The sequence below is a fragment of the Pseudopipra pipra genome, chromosome 1 (genome assembly GCF_036250125.1).
Source record: "Pseudopipra pipra isolate bDixPip1 chromosome 1, bDixPip1.hap1, whole genome shotgun sequence".
Classification (NCBI taxonomy): domain Eukaryota; kingdom Metazoa; phylum Chordata; class Aves; order Passeriformes; family Pipridae; genus Pseudopipra; species Pseudopipra pipra.
The window spans coordinates 62149140-62164636 of NC_087549.1; positions in this window are offsets into that span (position 1 = coordinate 62149140).

Consider the following 15497-nt stretch of genomic DNA (forward strand, 5'->3'; position numbering starts at 1 on the left):
TATTTTGGTTTTTCCTCCCTCTCACTCCCATCTCACCTGTCCAGGGCTCCTTCATCTCAGGCATCAAAGCCTCACAGGCATACTTCCCTTGGCCTTCTATCACTGAATACAAATATAGTCCCCATAGACCCTTATTTTCATCGGACAGATGTAATCCAAAAGCTACAAACAGTCATCAACTGAGATGCACCACACTCCAGTCGGCAGCTCACACAGCCTTTCTGTCAGAGGAAAGAAGCCGGGGAGGGGCTCTTCCCCCTCTCTTGTGAGCCCCTTCTGTGGTCTCTGGCCACTGAGATCTCATTTAAAATGTCATGGTCAAACCTGCAGAGGACATAAACTAACCACAGAAATAGTTTTTGTGTTCCAATACATTTATAATATACAAAAATATAAAGGAATTTTCTAAACATGAGCAAGACTATTCAAGGAATAAATAGTAAGCTATGTACTCTATAGCAAAGTAAACTGAATGAATAATAAACTGTTCTCTGCTTCTAGTAACTTTGGGGAAAATCAGAAGACTGCAATCCGCAGAAAAGAGTAACCTGTGGACTATTGCTATTCAAGCACTTGCACAAACTATGTGAAGTCAAACTAGAGATATTATCAGTTTCCTTCACACTAACAGAAGAACCATCTATGACAAGTTTTCTGGTTTCAACTGCCCCTCTTTCCCCAATTTTTGTTTTTAATAAAGAGAATTATTGCCAAGACTGAAAAATGCGACAGATCTCTATCTCAAGTTCCAGAAGAGTTACTTGATATTTATTGTATTACTGAAGAAGTAGAATGTAAACTAAAGACCGCTGTCTGTCTGGATAAGTCTGGAGTTTTCCTGCTAGCCAGTTTAGTGCTTTCCACCAATTTTGCATTACCCTTGTCAGCAAAATAGCCAAGCTGTTTCTGGGCTATGTTAAGTTGAATATATGAACATCTATAAGCTTAAGTCTATGTAGGCTCATTGCCTTTGGCAAAGTTTCAATGTTTTCTGAGCATCCTGTGCCAATACCTAGTGCTCTGGAATCCAGAAAGGCTTATTAGCTCACTGCTCAACCACGCAGACGGCACGTAGCACCTCCTGGATGTGAACTACCTTGGGGTTACTGTGATAGCAGGACTAGGGAACTATGGGCAATGCAGCAATCAGCAGAGGAGACAAGGAAGGTAAGAGATGGGGAGAGAGGCTGGGTTGACTTTTGTCTCCAACATTTAGTAGCTTCAGAAAAATGTTCTACTGCTGAAACATGATGGTGAGTATACGAGATGCAGATGCCTGGTGGCAGAGCCAAGCCCGTTCAGAGTCCATTAGCTCTGGGTCAGTGTTTCTCCCTCCTGCTCCCAAGTCCCTTGCTGTCCAGGAAGCTTACTTGTCAATGTGCAGGCCCTCATAAGTACCCAGAGGTGTTCTAATTCTGACATTGTGCCCAAGATGACAAGCCTTCCTGAGACCCACAGATGTGTGAAACATAGTCCGTGCAAACAGTCAGAGGTCCTGCAGGGTCTGTGAGCCTGAGCTCTGTGCTTCATTAAAATGCTAATGCTAATGATAGATCAGGTCTTTCTTAGAAATGTTATAGCCAGGACCAATAGAAGCAGGTCCAAACCAGCTCTGCTCTGCCTTCCCTCTCTTGGCATATATCGGTACCCTCACCCAAAGAACATACCACTTGTCTAAGCAGGAAGCATAAGGACACTTCTCATGCCACCAAGAAAACTGGGGACAGCATGTTCCAAACCTACACAAACAATATACCTCAGAGGATTGTCCCCATTATCCTCCTTTCCACCAGATATCACTGTAGCTTCACTGCTCCATTGGCATCCCCAATGTACAGTTCTGAAATGACTGACTTCATATGTTTTTTCCTGACATCATTTTTGTCTGTCCCACAAGCTTGATAGCAATTTCTGCACCTGAGAGGTTTGTCAGATACACAGGTGTATCAAATCTACAGACACAGTCAAAGGGTTCCTCCTTTGTACTGGGGACTTGGGGTGATTCCTGGAGGAAGGATTGTGAAGGACTCGTGTCCGGAACACCACCAGACTCCACTCTCTTTTCCACCCTTTTTGATACATCAGCAAAGCAATTGCAAACAAAACCACTGAGGATATTTGACTCTTTGACCACTGTACACAGAATTACTCTTGGTAACATGTATGTTTTCATGATAAATTCCTTGCTTTTAAGTTTATGGAGTGTGTCAACAGTGCAACTAATAAACAAGAGACAGACATCAGGCATCAGATGAACTGAATGCACTCAGCAATGAGAATGGTGTGTATCATATTGGATACCACAAAAACCACAGGAGAAATGTACTAAGGGAAATACTGACGCACTTGTCACAGGAATACCCTACGTATCTCTGTCTCCGCACTTCCATTCCTTCTGAGTAATAAGAAAGCCAGGATTCATTGACTTTGAACTTGGAGAGAAAAACAAGCAGGCTGACTCATCAAAGAATCAGTTTGTCCCTTCTCATGGAGTAAAGTTCTGTGTGACTGAAGAAGGTCCAGAAAAAACAGATACGAAATTGGTAGAATTTCTGTATTTTGACAGGAAGTTAATTAGTATCTAATTCTTTCTGAGCAAGACATTCCTTAGGGGATACCAAGCTATACTCAACTGAAATAAAAACACACTTGAAAACTGTGATTCTGCCAGTAATTTATTATAGTGACAGAAACATTTGACCTAGACTGAGAGAGTATTCTAATTTTCAAATAAATTTTATTTTGTCTTTTTCACAGAATCACAGATCACAACAGATCACAGAAAGGTTGAGCTGGGAAGATGACCTCTGGAGGTCATCTGAGCCAAGGCCCCTGAACAAGCAGGGTCACCTAGGCACTGTTACGCAGGACTATTTTCAGATGGCTCCTGAATATCTCTAAGGAGGTACATGCCACAACCTTCTTGGGCAGACTGTGCCAGTGCTCTGTCACCTTTACTGTAATGAAGTGTTTCTTGATGTTCAGAGGGAACCTCCTGTGTTTCAGGGTGTGCCCATTGCCTCTGGCCCATTGCCTCTGGCCAATGTTCATTGGCACTGGATACCAATGAACAGTACCAGGCTATTCTTTGCAACCCTCCTTCAGGTAATTATATACTATGATAAGATTCTTCCTTTTTTTCATATATGTCTTCATTCCCTTGCTATATAAGATACTCTTTATTATCTAAATATAACCAAAGAAACACTGGATTGAAAAGCTGGCGAAGCTGACTTCAGCACTAAGTCCAGAGCATGTATGAATGGGCATTAGATATGATCAAAAAGGTGTGATGATGATCCATTTGTGCTTTTAAAATATTTGGTTTTAACCCAAATGCTACACTGGAAAAGAATAAAGAGCTGATTCAGAAAATTAATCTTTGGTGCGTAGAAGTTTTGCTGGCAAGAGGCTTGTAGCAGATGCCTTGTTCTTCCTGCCCCCATGAGACAAGCCTGAAGCCTGGAACTAAGGAGGCCCAGTAGAGATGAATAGCAACACAGTCATGCCTCAAACCCTCTCCTCTGGCTTTGAGGACAGCAGGGGATGACTTCTGGAATGACACCACTTACATTCTTCCCACACTGTCTGTCAGGGCTGGACTAGTACATAAGAGACATGTGAAGAGAGTACTCAAAGCCCTAGCGGTGGGTGACTCAGAAACAACAGCATTCCAGTTGGCATGCAAGAGGGACTGCTTGGGGTGATTCCTCTTTTCTTTTTCTCACTGCAATGGGAAGAGACCTTCATTGGGACTAGCAGAGGAACAGTCCACTCCTTTTCGTGGGCAAAGATCTGAGCCATCTGTCCTTACTCCACAGTAAGGACAAGAAATAAGTCAGCTACTAGAAGGTGAAAGAGCTCTTCGCTACACAAGACTTCCATTTCTATATGGCATAAGCATTTGTGAAGAGTTTAGGAAAGACAGCACATGAAGTAGAGGAAAAACACCAAAATACCTGAAGAAGTTAGAGGTCAGCTGAGGAGCAAGACACACTTAAAGATGCTAGTAGAAGTCTGCAGGTTTCAATAGTTGATTAATGTGTGTTTTTGCAAACTGCCCAGAGACAGATCTCATGCTGTAGGTCCATTTTGAAAACAGGAGACAAGAATATAGTAGAAGTCTTACAGGTCCACCTTTTGCACAGTGAATATGTCCCTCTCCTGCTCCCCCCCACCCAAACATCATTAGTGAAGTTAAGATTAACAGTGGTAGTATTGAGAAGTGCCAGTTCCAGCCACAGTCTTTCTCCATAATGGGAAATGAAGTCTTGAAGGTGGAAAGCTTCCAGATTGCTGCAGAACACAACTAGAAATTACCATTGCTTCATTTTTTCTTCCTGCTGAGACTTGTCATCCTTAAAGCTATGGGGAATGTTATTGCACAAGGCTGGCACTGCTAAGGCAAGAAAATTTCCTGACCATGACGGCTGCCACTGACACAATCTGCAAAGCTCTTCATTCAAATATGGCTAAGGGTATTCTAGTGTAGGTCCCCTACCCTAAACAGCTTTGCCAGGCTGTTTTAATTAATCTTGTCAACTCTTCGGTGTGTTAGCCCCTAATATAAGGAATGAACAGGAATTAACACAGAGAAATGAGCAGCTTGGGTCTGTCTAATTCTGAAGGTATTGTGTCTTATCCTGAAGAGTCTTTTTATGGAAAAAAAAAATCATGGTTATGTTATTCTCAAAAGGTCTCTACAACCTTTGAAGAGGGAGAAGTGAGATGCAGAGCTGAGTTCTGGTTTGAGACAAACATGTACTTTTCCCTCTCTCCAAAGATTTGAGCATAGCAAAACTGGATGTTTTAGAAGTCTGCAAGGTATCCACTTGATAACTTTATAACTCTTTGTTAAAGATAGATACGAGCAATAATTTCTGTACTGATTAGGTTTTTGGAATCTTCTTGTTGCCCAGCCCATATTTTATCCAGGGAAACATAAGTAAATTGCTTTGTTGCTCCTGTTTTACCTACCTCTCCACAGAAAAACTGAGCCATGCTGGGCAAGCATCATCCAGCCTATCTAGAACAGGCCAAATGAGAGTGCTGGTTTCAGACAAAAGGCTACTAAAGAACTGAAGTTATGCCTAGTTTTAAACTCAATACTTCAAGTAAAAAAGACCCCCAAAAGTGAATCCGAGTAGGGCAGCAAGAACGATCAGAGTTTTAGAAATAGTGATGTCTGGAAAAAGACAGAGACGACTGCTTTTTTCTGCTTTTCTCTCTTTTCTAGAAGGAACTTATGAAGTCCTACATGTTAGAATGGAATTACTAGCTTTCACTGAGAAAAGGATCAGAATAAATGGACTTGCTTTGCAGAAAACAATAATGGGAAGGTTTTTAATTGGTTATTGAAGCACTTGAACAGGATACTGAAGGACCTCCTGGAACCTCAATGTCGGTTTTTCATCTGCCCGTGGTCTGCATACAACTGGTAGTGTCTCAGTGCAGGGATTTGATCTAGAGAGAATAATCTAGTTAGACCCTTCACCCCACTTGTATGGAGTGGATGTGCCCTTCCAAAATAGACATACCCTTGTCAGCAAAATAGCCAAGCTGTTTCTGGGCTATGTAATATATGTTATATATATGTTATATAGTGATTAAGTACAGCCTTAAAAGAAACGGCTCTAATCACTTGTCCTCTAAACAGCTTTGACCACGTTCTTTCCAACCCGTTCTCCCTTATTCTTTTCCAAGTTTTCACTACTTTAATTCTTCTTTTCCCTGCCTGCCCAGGAAAGAAGAAAGATGATGAGTTTTAAGAACAGCAGGTACCATCTGCAGTCACAAGTAACGCATGTTAGGGACCAGGACTTTAGGAGGTGGCTGCACACTTTCATCTGCAGCAGAGAAGGTTCAAGTGTGAAATGAAGCTGTCTCTTCACCAGCATTCACGGCTGAACAAAACAAATGTGACACATGAAATTACACAACCATGAATTGCCCTTTTCAGATCTATAGAGCATTCCTACTTCTGTCTTTGAGGTTTTGATAGTCATGTGCCTTCTATGTCTGTCTCCCCACCGGAGACCACGATTTCCCACAAAAAACAGTGCAAAAGAAAGAGGACATGGATGGTTTCCTTTCCTTGATCAGTTAATACAGAAAGAAAAGGGGATAAAGAGATGGTCCTAGCTGGAGTACCTGTAGAGGAACAACTTGTAGATGTGTACAAGGGGTATCAGTTTCTCCTTTCGAAAGTGGGTAAGAAGTTGTTTAAGAGATTGGAGTTCTCTCTAATATTTACATTATATATATATAAATATAAATTGGTAATAAAACAGGAATCTCAAATGGGATAGCTCAAATGACTATACTGACATTTCTGGGAGCATATTTTCCCCAAGAGTTCCACAGAATAGTTTTATAAGACAAAGACTAGAATGAAGATTAAAGGCAGCATCGTTCACTATCCCTCCCTAACTGTATCTGTCCTCAAAAGTTACAAGAATGTGAATAACATTAGCAGATCATGCCGGAGTAGGAGAGGAAGAGGGAAGTGGGATGCAACATATCATTTTACCTGTTAGTCAGAAATCTATTTCTCTTGGTTCAATTGCTTAGAATACATGGAAATCACAAGTTACTGTGACAATATTATAACCACTTAGCATGATTTTCCCCTAATATTAGCTTCTTTCACTAAGAACCTAAAATAAAATCAGAGTTTGCACAGGATTTCGTGTCCTTAAAGATACAGCATGAGCCTCTCAAGAGCACAGCTGAAGAACAACATAAGCAAAACTTCTAAATGTTCAAAACTAACAACAAATTTGAAAAAATAGCATTATTGTGTGCTTCTCACCATTAGTATAAGTCTGTGACCATGGTATTATGTTCTGCATCACCAATCAATTTTTATATATAAGCCTTTTTGCCATGCAATGGTTAACTGTAAAAGGAAGTGGATTCAACTTCCAGGCATACATGCCAAAATGCCTAGAACTTCTTACTCCCAAACAAGCAAAACTTATCTGCACATCTTGGCACTCAAAAGCAAACAATGACTTTCCATTTGCAAGAAGTAGCACATAGAGGAGATGTGGAGAGAATTCTTGAGGAAAGACAGGGCTATAAAACTTTATCAGAGTCTTGGTGAATGGTAGACGAGCTTTCCACACCACAGTGACTTGGCAATAATTCTGATGTAGCTCTCCAACTCCTCTGAAGACAGAGGGAGCCAGATACAACCTCTTGTCTGATTATACCCCTGTCTAGGAATACAGGACTGAAGTCCAGCTACTGCCCAAGGTGATCTCTTACCTCAGAGGGATATGCAAACCTGCCCCATTTATAGAGGCCATCACAGTACTGTAGTCAAGCGCTGCCCAGCTATTTGTAAAGTTGGCTGTCCTGCATTTGCCTTTTGCTTTAATGGCAATACCTATTGCTGGTGTGCTCTATGGGAAGAACCGGGGTGGGGGGGAAATGTGAAGCATGCCACTGCTCCTGGGGTCAAAGTGAACAGATGGTGCTGTTCCACAGTAATGTTCTGGTACAGCCAAGCTGCACAGTCTAGGACTCAACAGGCACACCCGGGCAAATCATTCTGACGTTTATCATCTGGTCCTGGTCATCATACTCAACAGATGCCTGCGCCTGGGGTAAAGTGACAATGCAGACAGTCCTGCATCAAGGCAGAAACTGATACCCTTGGTGGTATTGACACAAGATGCTTGTTTAGGGCTGACTTTACAACATAGAATAAAGATCAAGGATTTGAAAGTGGCCAACAACACCACTTGAGGCAAACTACTCTTGGTAAGACTTCCATCAGCTCCCAGCTCTGAAATTGGATAGAATTGTTGGCATGGTGCACTCATTCAGATCCACACGTTTAGGCAAGGCCAACAGAAGAGATGTTGATGACAGACGACAAGTGCCAAGAAACAAGATTGATGACTTCTCCTGAAAGAGTGAACCAGATAGCTGACGCCTGACAAGACTCTGCAGAAATGGAGGTGGCACCCCAGTCTCTTGCCTCTTGCTCCAGCACCAGCCAGCTTCCTTCCCCTGAGAACACTTGCCCTCTCGGCAACATTTCAGAGAAGACAGTAAAAACTGCTCTGTGCCTGAGGTTGGTATGCTGATTTCAAAGCTCCAAAGTGCCAGAAGAATTCCCTTAGGATTCCCTAAGGGAAGGATTGTATGTTCCTTCCTTCACTCCAGGGACTCAGGGATTTTTACCGGAATATCAGGATTAGCATCCTAGTGAAAATGTCTGAATGTGAGCCCTTGCACATTCTGCTACATATGCCCCCTCAGTCTGGTTTTATTCTTGTTTGTGTCTTCTTGGTTGCTGGGGAGTAAAGGTTCTTCCTCCTGTGAGCTTAGAAAAAGGATAGCAACCCCCCCAGCTCAAATGGTGAGTGTCTGGGAAAGCAAGGGACAAAGCCAGACTGGCTAGAACTGGAGAAACAAGTGTAAAGGTCTAGTGCCATCCAATTCAGCTGACCTGTCACAACAATACTCTAACACTTCATTGTTTTGAGATAACAATTTCAGGATATTCAACATGAGACCTGTTAATGCTACTTATCCCGTCCTTACAAAAGATGCCAAAATTTGTCTCAAACGTCTAATGTGTCTACCAAGGTAATTCCTTAATTAATCATATTAAATGTGTTTTATAGTTATCCACAATATCTAGAAGTATTTAATATCTAAAGGAAAACCCACCTCATTCCTCCTTCACTCTATGGAATCAAACAAATCAATCCCTGTAGCACTACATCTCCCCTGTTTTAGCTTTCTAACCTGGCCATTGCTTCTCCTGCAGTGCTGTACACCTGGCTTTCACGGGCCATCCTAAAACGTCATGAACCCTATCACAGAAACATTTGAAAGCAGAGCACTGCATAGCTGAGGATTTGTTTCCTATGACATGCATATTGGATTTTAATCACAAAAGAAATCACTTCAGAAAAAGATTGTGAATTTTCCGTATGTATCTTGGAAGAGCATTTTTTGATAGTAAAGTTATCAAACACTGTCTCAAGTCTATAAATCACAGTGAAGATGGAAAAGGCACAGTGGAGTAACATTTTGGCTGTGACTTCTCCATGAAGCCTTGTATTGACAAACACAGCTTTGTGCCTGTTTGAGAAATGTACTGACTTGCTGAGATAAAGGAAGACCAAACTTTCGGCTTGTATGAGGGAAAGGGAGACCTCTGGGACAAACTTCATGATTTCTCAAAGGTGTCCCTGTAGTAAAGAAAAGGCAAAGGAGGAGTCAGAGAATGACAGGCAAAGGATGACAGCAGAATGAGGTGAAAGTATTAAACTTCCCAGATGACCTGGCAGAAGAGGGACTTGAGGTTTGAATGGGATGTGGCTGCTAAAAATAATAGTTGATACAAAGGTGACATGGCATCTTGCAAAGGTGAACAGCCAAACTCCATGAGGACAGAGTCTGTCAAAATTTCTGACTGCTTCCTATCTTCTAAGACACAATGTTCCCAAACCTTATTTCTATCAGCGTGTAAGGGATTAAACCACTACCAGGTGATTGTGGTTTAACCCCAGCCAGCAGCTAAGTACGACACAGCTGCTTGCTCACTTTCCATCCCTGATGGGAGGGGGAGGAGGATCATAAAACAATCATAAAACTTGAGGGTTTAGATAAGAACAGTTTAATAATTGAAACAAACAGATAAAATAATAATACTAGTGGTGACTGTAATAATAATGAAAGATAGAGAGAAACAAATGCCAGGAAAGACAAGAATGCACAATAAATTTCTCACCACCCATTGACGGATGCACACCCCAACCCTAAGTAGTGATTGGCACCTCCTGGCCAACTGCCCCCAGTTCATACATCGAATATGATGTTCAATGGTATGGAATATCCCCTCAGCAAGTTTGAGTCAGCAGTCCTGGCTGTGCTCCTTTTCAGCTTTTTCTGCACCTGCTTGCTGGCGCACTGAAAAGTCCTTGAAGCACTGCTGAGGAACAACTAAAACATAAGTGTGTTATCAACATTATTCTCATACCAAATGCAAAATGCAACACTGCACCAGGTACTAAGAAGAAAATTTATATACCAGCCAAAACCAAGACACAGGTATCGTGCTGGCAACATTTGCCTATCTCGGTTCTCCCCTTCCTGAGGGAGCAAAGTGCTTTTAGGTCTAAAAGTTGGATTGCTGTCTTCTTGTAACAATCATGAGGAAAGCAGTCTGCACTGTCCAAGTGAGTTGTGTGCAGGGATTAGATGGACTGGCCTAGCTTTGTATCAGATCCGTGAGCTCTTATCTGATAGAAGAAACACCCTCTGTCTTATACAGGACTCAGTAAAACATCAGGATGATCCCACTTTTCACTGTGGTTGGTTTTGTCCCCTTTGATTTTTTAGCCTCTTTAGCAGTCCTAATCCTCTGCTGGAAAAGCTTCAGAATAGTCTGATGAATGTGCAATTCCCACTTTACCAGTCAATGCACCAGACAAAGGAAGGTAGGAGGCAACTTTCTGAAGAGGATATGGTTGCCACACTGTCATAAATCAGAGGCCAAGGTTGAAGAAAAAGCATCTGGTGCTCCTCTGTTATTGTGTCTCTCAGGATGAAACATTTTGTATACTTACCAGAGGAAGTGCTACATGCAATTATAAATGCTCATGGGCTGTGCAATAAATCACATTATTCATATATGTGTCAATAAAAATTTTCTCTACTCTGAGCCATCTATAGAAGTAAATAGAAGTCCATGTATTAATACAGTGATATTTCCTCTGCACATAAATCCTAATTATTGTAACAACTTCTCTGATGACACAGCTTTTAATTCAGTTGCAGAGCGGTGTAGCAGGCATATTTTCTATTCACTGGAGTATGTTTATAATAGCATATATATTTTCTGAAAGCATTTTTCTTTGGGCACGAAAGTCTAGGTTTCAGGTTGCATGCACCCCAAATTTCCGTAACTACAGGGAAAGAAAGCATATTAGTGTCTTTCAAGTTAGACATCTGTTTAGAATATTTTGTGGCCACACTAAGTCTTAAATCAATTTGGTTATAAAAACAAATATTCTTTGCAGTGTTAAAATAAAAGAACAGGAATGATTTATTGCTTGTTTTTAACAGCTGACTTGTCTGAGGAAAGATGGACCATATGGAATGAACTGACTTAAAACTTCACTGACAAGATACAGTTATTTATTGATTTTTATAAGCAGTAATGACCTCTAAGAGCTCTGCTCTGACTGTTGCTTTAGCACCCTCTTTTAATACTTAAGGAAATCAAGTCTGTTTAGATGACTGTATGATCTCTTACAATAAATGAATAATATGTCAAATCATATTTGGTATCTCATAATGTGTTATAAATATTTTCTTACACTTTTTTTTCTGCTTACTCCCATTGGGCAAATAGAGTCAGAATTTAGATTTCTAAACATTTTTTCTTCTTTCTCTAGTCTCTATATGAGTGAACTAAACATTTCTCCTTGTATTTTGCTGCAATTCACAGGTTCATATGGACTCCTATGTAAGAAAGGTAGAGGGAATTGCTAGAAACAGAAGTGGAGCACACAGAAGCATACAAACAGTGATATAGAAGGATGCACGAAATATCTTGTTAGAAACACTCATTCATCTTTTGAGCTCTCTGCATTTAAGACACTTTGTTTTTCTTTTTCATCTCCCTTTCTCTGGTGGCTTGTAAAGGTGCTTCTGTACTCCAGACACCCACCTACACTTTCTGTGTTAGACACCAGTTCCCACGCCCCCCGAAGTCAAGTTTCCCTTTGGCAGGGAAGTGAAGATAAAAGTGACTGAGTTTCAATTCTGAGATCACTGTCACTTCCAGAGCGATATTATCTGACACATCGGATCTATTGCTATTCCAGGCATCGAGCTGCAGTTTCAGCCTTCTTTCCCTCATAGCTCCCACAGCAGCTTCTTGCTTAGCAAGCAAGCAAGCAAGTAGCAGTCCCTGCATACAGGCAGCAGCAGCAGTACAACAAAGTTCCTCTTTCCCTCTCTGCAGCATTTGGAAGCCTTTAATGAAATATCAGCACCACAACCTTACCAATCTGCAGCCCTCTGAGGAGTAGGACACCTGAGCAAAAGTAGCTCAGACCATGACATTTTAGTTGCTATGTAACACAGTCAGCTGAGGTTAATAGACACAATCCTTAGAAGTATGTAAGCTTAGAGAGGTACCCGATACCAGCTAAGCACCACATGGAAAATTTTGAAAAAAGAAGAGAGACAGCAAACAAACAAAAAACCCCAACAAACTAAACCAAAACAAAATCCCTGGTCATGAAGATGTTCTTTTGAGCTGCGATTTAACTTCTTCTGCATGTTTTAGGATCTATTGATTAAATTGGGAGCCAAATGTAGAGTGAGGACAAATTACAGTTTAACAAGAATGTTATCCAAACATCTTACATGCCTTTTTTGTTTCCTTGATATAGCATATGATAGTTCTTAAACACTCTATTCAAAGAAAAGAAGGTAATTTCAAATTGTTTGAAATTGCTAGCTCTGGCAATCTGGAGACTGAATATATTTCAATCATTTTGTACTTTCAGAGTTTATAAAAGCAGTATGGAAAGAATAAGAAGCAACCAGTGTTGCTTCATGAGGAAATGCTTGTGTTTATGAGAATATTAAGAATGTCTGTCTCTTTTTTCAAATACTGTGTGTCATTTAAAGGATCAAAAAGAAAATTACATTAGCTTCCAGCTCCCTGCTAGTTTCCTGCACACAGTCACCTCCGTTCCCGATAGTCTAAAAATAATGGGAAATACTAAAAAACGAGCAAAAAGACACAGAAGAGAAGCCATCTATGTTCAAAAAGCTATAATACTAGAGATAAAATGGATGTTCTGAGTATGTAGGTGCTTGAAATAATGCTGACCATAAGACAGATGAAGACTAAAGTCTGTAATTATTTTCCAAAAGTAAAATGGGGTTATGTGAGAAATTGATGACATGCGGTCTTGAAAATGAAGGTGTGAATGAGTCTAGGTTCAGTGTTCAAATCAGCCCACTGAATGAACACACATTTTCCATCAAGCAGAAGGAGTTTGAGGAGAAAGAAGATTGATATTTCAAAGTTTCTGCTTTGAAACCCCATTCAGGCACGGATTTACTAAGTGGATGAAGGGCCTATAAGCCATCTCATAGCATTATCGAGAACCTTCTGTCCTGGTCGCATAACACAGTTGAGACTGCACAGATCTCTAGCTTCCTACTCCATGTGCACTGTACTACAGCCTATGTCTCTACATATATGTGTGCGTGTAAGTCTATAGATGATCATAGTGCTAATATAAAATCAATATGTCCTGATAACTTTGATCTCAGGCCTGCAAAATACTGAGCTCTACTTTCAGTCCTGCGAAACATCTAAATGCATTCCTGAACCTAAATGCTTGTGCCTGTTAAATGTCTTGACAGCTCAGATCCCAGATTCTGATGAAGAATACTTCTGTGCAGGTGGCTTGATTTGCAAGCTGTGGATTGAAATGCAGATTGGGCTCTGAGTGAGACCCAGAGACATGCAGCCATGAACTGCCAACCTTTAGGATAAGAAAGGACTCGAAGACAGATGATGCCAGCCAGGTGAACTGACACTGAGAGACACAGCAGGAGCCAGGAATTGTTGATCTTTTGGATAACAAAGGACATGAAGACCGATCATGGTGGACGGACAGAGAGGGGTGCGGAAGCAAAGAATGAGGAGGAAGGAGGGGACTGGTGCATGGGGAAGACTGTGAGGCAACAAAAAGTGAGGGACTCTGGGTTGGGGGCTCCCCGGTGGGATCATCTTGAGTGTTGCCATGTTTCTGTGATGATAATGAAGTGCTTCGTGGAACTTGACGTCTAAGACTCTGTTAAGGTAAATCCAGGTACAGAAATGTGGTCTGCGTGTGAGTGGGGTGTGTGGGGAGCCAAGCAGGACTCCAGTCAGCTCACTGGAGCTGTCTGCTATGGAGGATCTTCAGTACCAAAAGTGGAAGTCTCTAGTGTCATAAGTGTGACTGCCAGTGATGGGAAGTTTCAAACTAGAAAGTTTCCTTAACAATTCCTCCACATTTCCTGCAGGAGGGAGCGAAGGACGAGTAAGGAGGGCACTGACCCCCTGCATCTATGTTGAGTGATGGAACTTACGGTTCCATTTACAGTTCCATTTTAAAAATAGATGCTGGGCAAGTAAGCAATTAAAATCTAAAAAGGAAAGCAGAACTATCTGGCGGTTGTTCAGTAAGCCTAACTTGTATAAAAATGATCTGCACATAGCTGGTATAAGTATAAACAGTCAGCAGCATGAGATTATGAAAAACAATTCTTGCCTGGCAAATGCAATTACTTTTAACAAAATTTAAAATCCAGGTAGTGAAGAGAATACAACATGAATATTTTCCCTGTAGGCTGGGTCATTCAGCTGTACATGGAATAGGCACCCATTAAACATCTGAACCACCATCTTTGGATGTATCAGTGTAGACAGGTGCAAAAGAGTTCAAATTCCAAGCTGGACATATGCTAGCTTGGGGCCCCATTTCTACTCAAACAAGCTCACTACAAGATTTGTTAGAGTGACCTGAATACCATGCGGTGACACCGCTTCTAAGTCAGAGCCAATTCATGCCTCATCAGTGATCTCTGATGTGTCTTCACACACCAAGACACTTCCTAACTCCCCGGCTCTCCTCTGAGGCACTGAGTTCACCAGGAGGAGCAATGAACAATAGCTGTCCCATGACTGTCTCACCATTATCCAGAACTTTCTGGGCTCCACCTCCCCCCCCCCCCCCCCAAGTTCTCTTCTGGGTAAATCACTCCCTGTCAATGGCCTGGCAGCACAAGCACCATTGTTCCATCTAGTGGAGAGCTATTCAGTGTTGATGGCCTTTGATTTCTCTTCCCAAACATAGGCCTTGCCTCTGCCAGATAGGATTTGCTGGTAGAGTTATGCTGGCAAATCCTCCTAGCATAAGCACAGTCTGTAGTCCCTGAAGATTTATTGTAGCCCAACTGGTCTAACTTACATCAATCCTGTGAATATAATAAGTGCACACAATACCAAAGCCACTCAGAAAACACCCAATATAAAATAGATACACTAATTTACAGTGAAGGTTACAATCGTAAATAGCATTTGGAGGAAAAGTAAATAACGACATTCATAGTTTGGCACAGACACGTTGCCAATATGTCACATTCTGATGGATTGGGGATATGTCTGTGTCAAGCTATGAATTCTGTTTTTGCTTTTTGAGTGCCGTTTACAATTGCAACTGTCCATGTGGATTATTGCATCTATTTTTATAGCCAAGGCTCTGTCTGGGTAGATGTAATAGAGCAATCAAGAACACTGACTGGTTCTATTTTTCTGGAACAATAGTGTTCCCATGACCTGGGCTCTTCCATCCTTGTGCACAGGACAGGAGGGCTGGGGTCTGGCCTTCCCTTCACCTTAAACAATATGGACAAAAGAGGGATGGAAGCTTATTATGTAGGTCTATTTGCCAGAA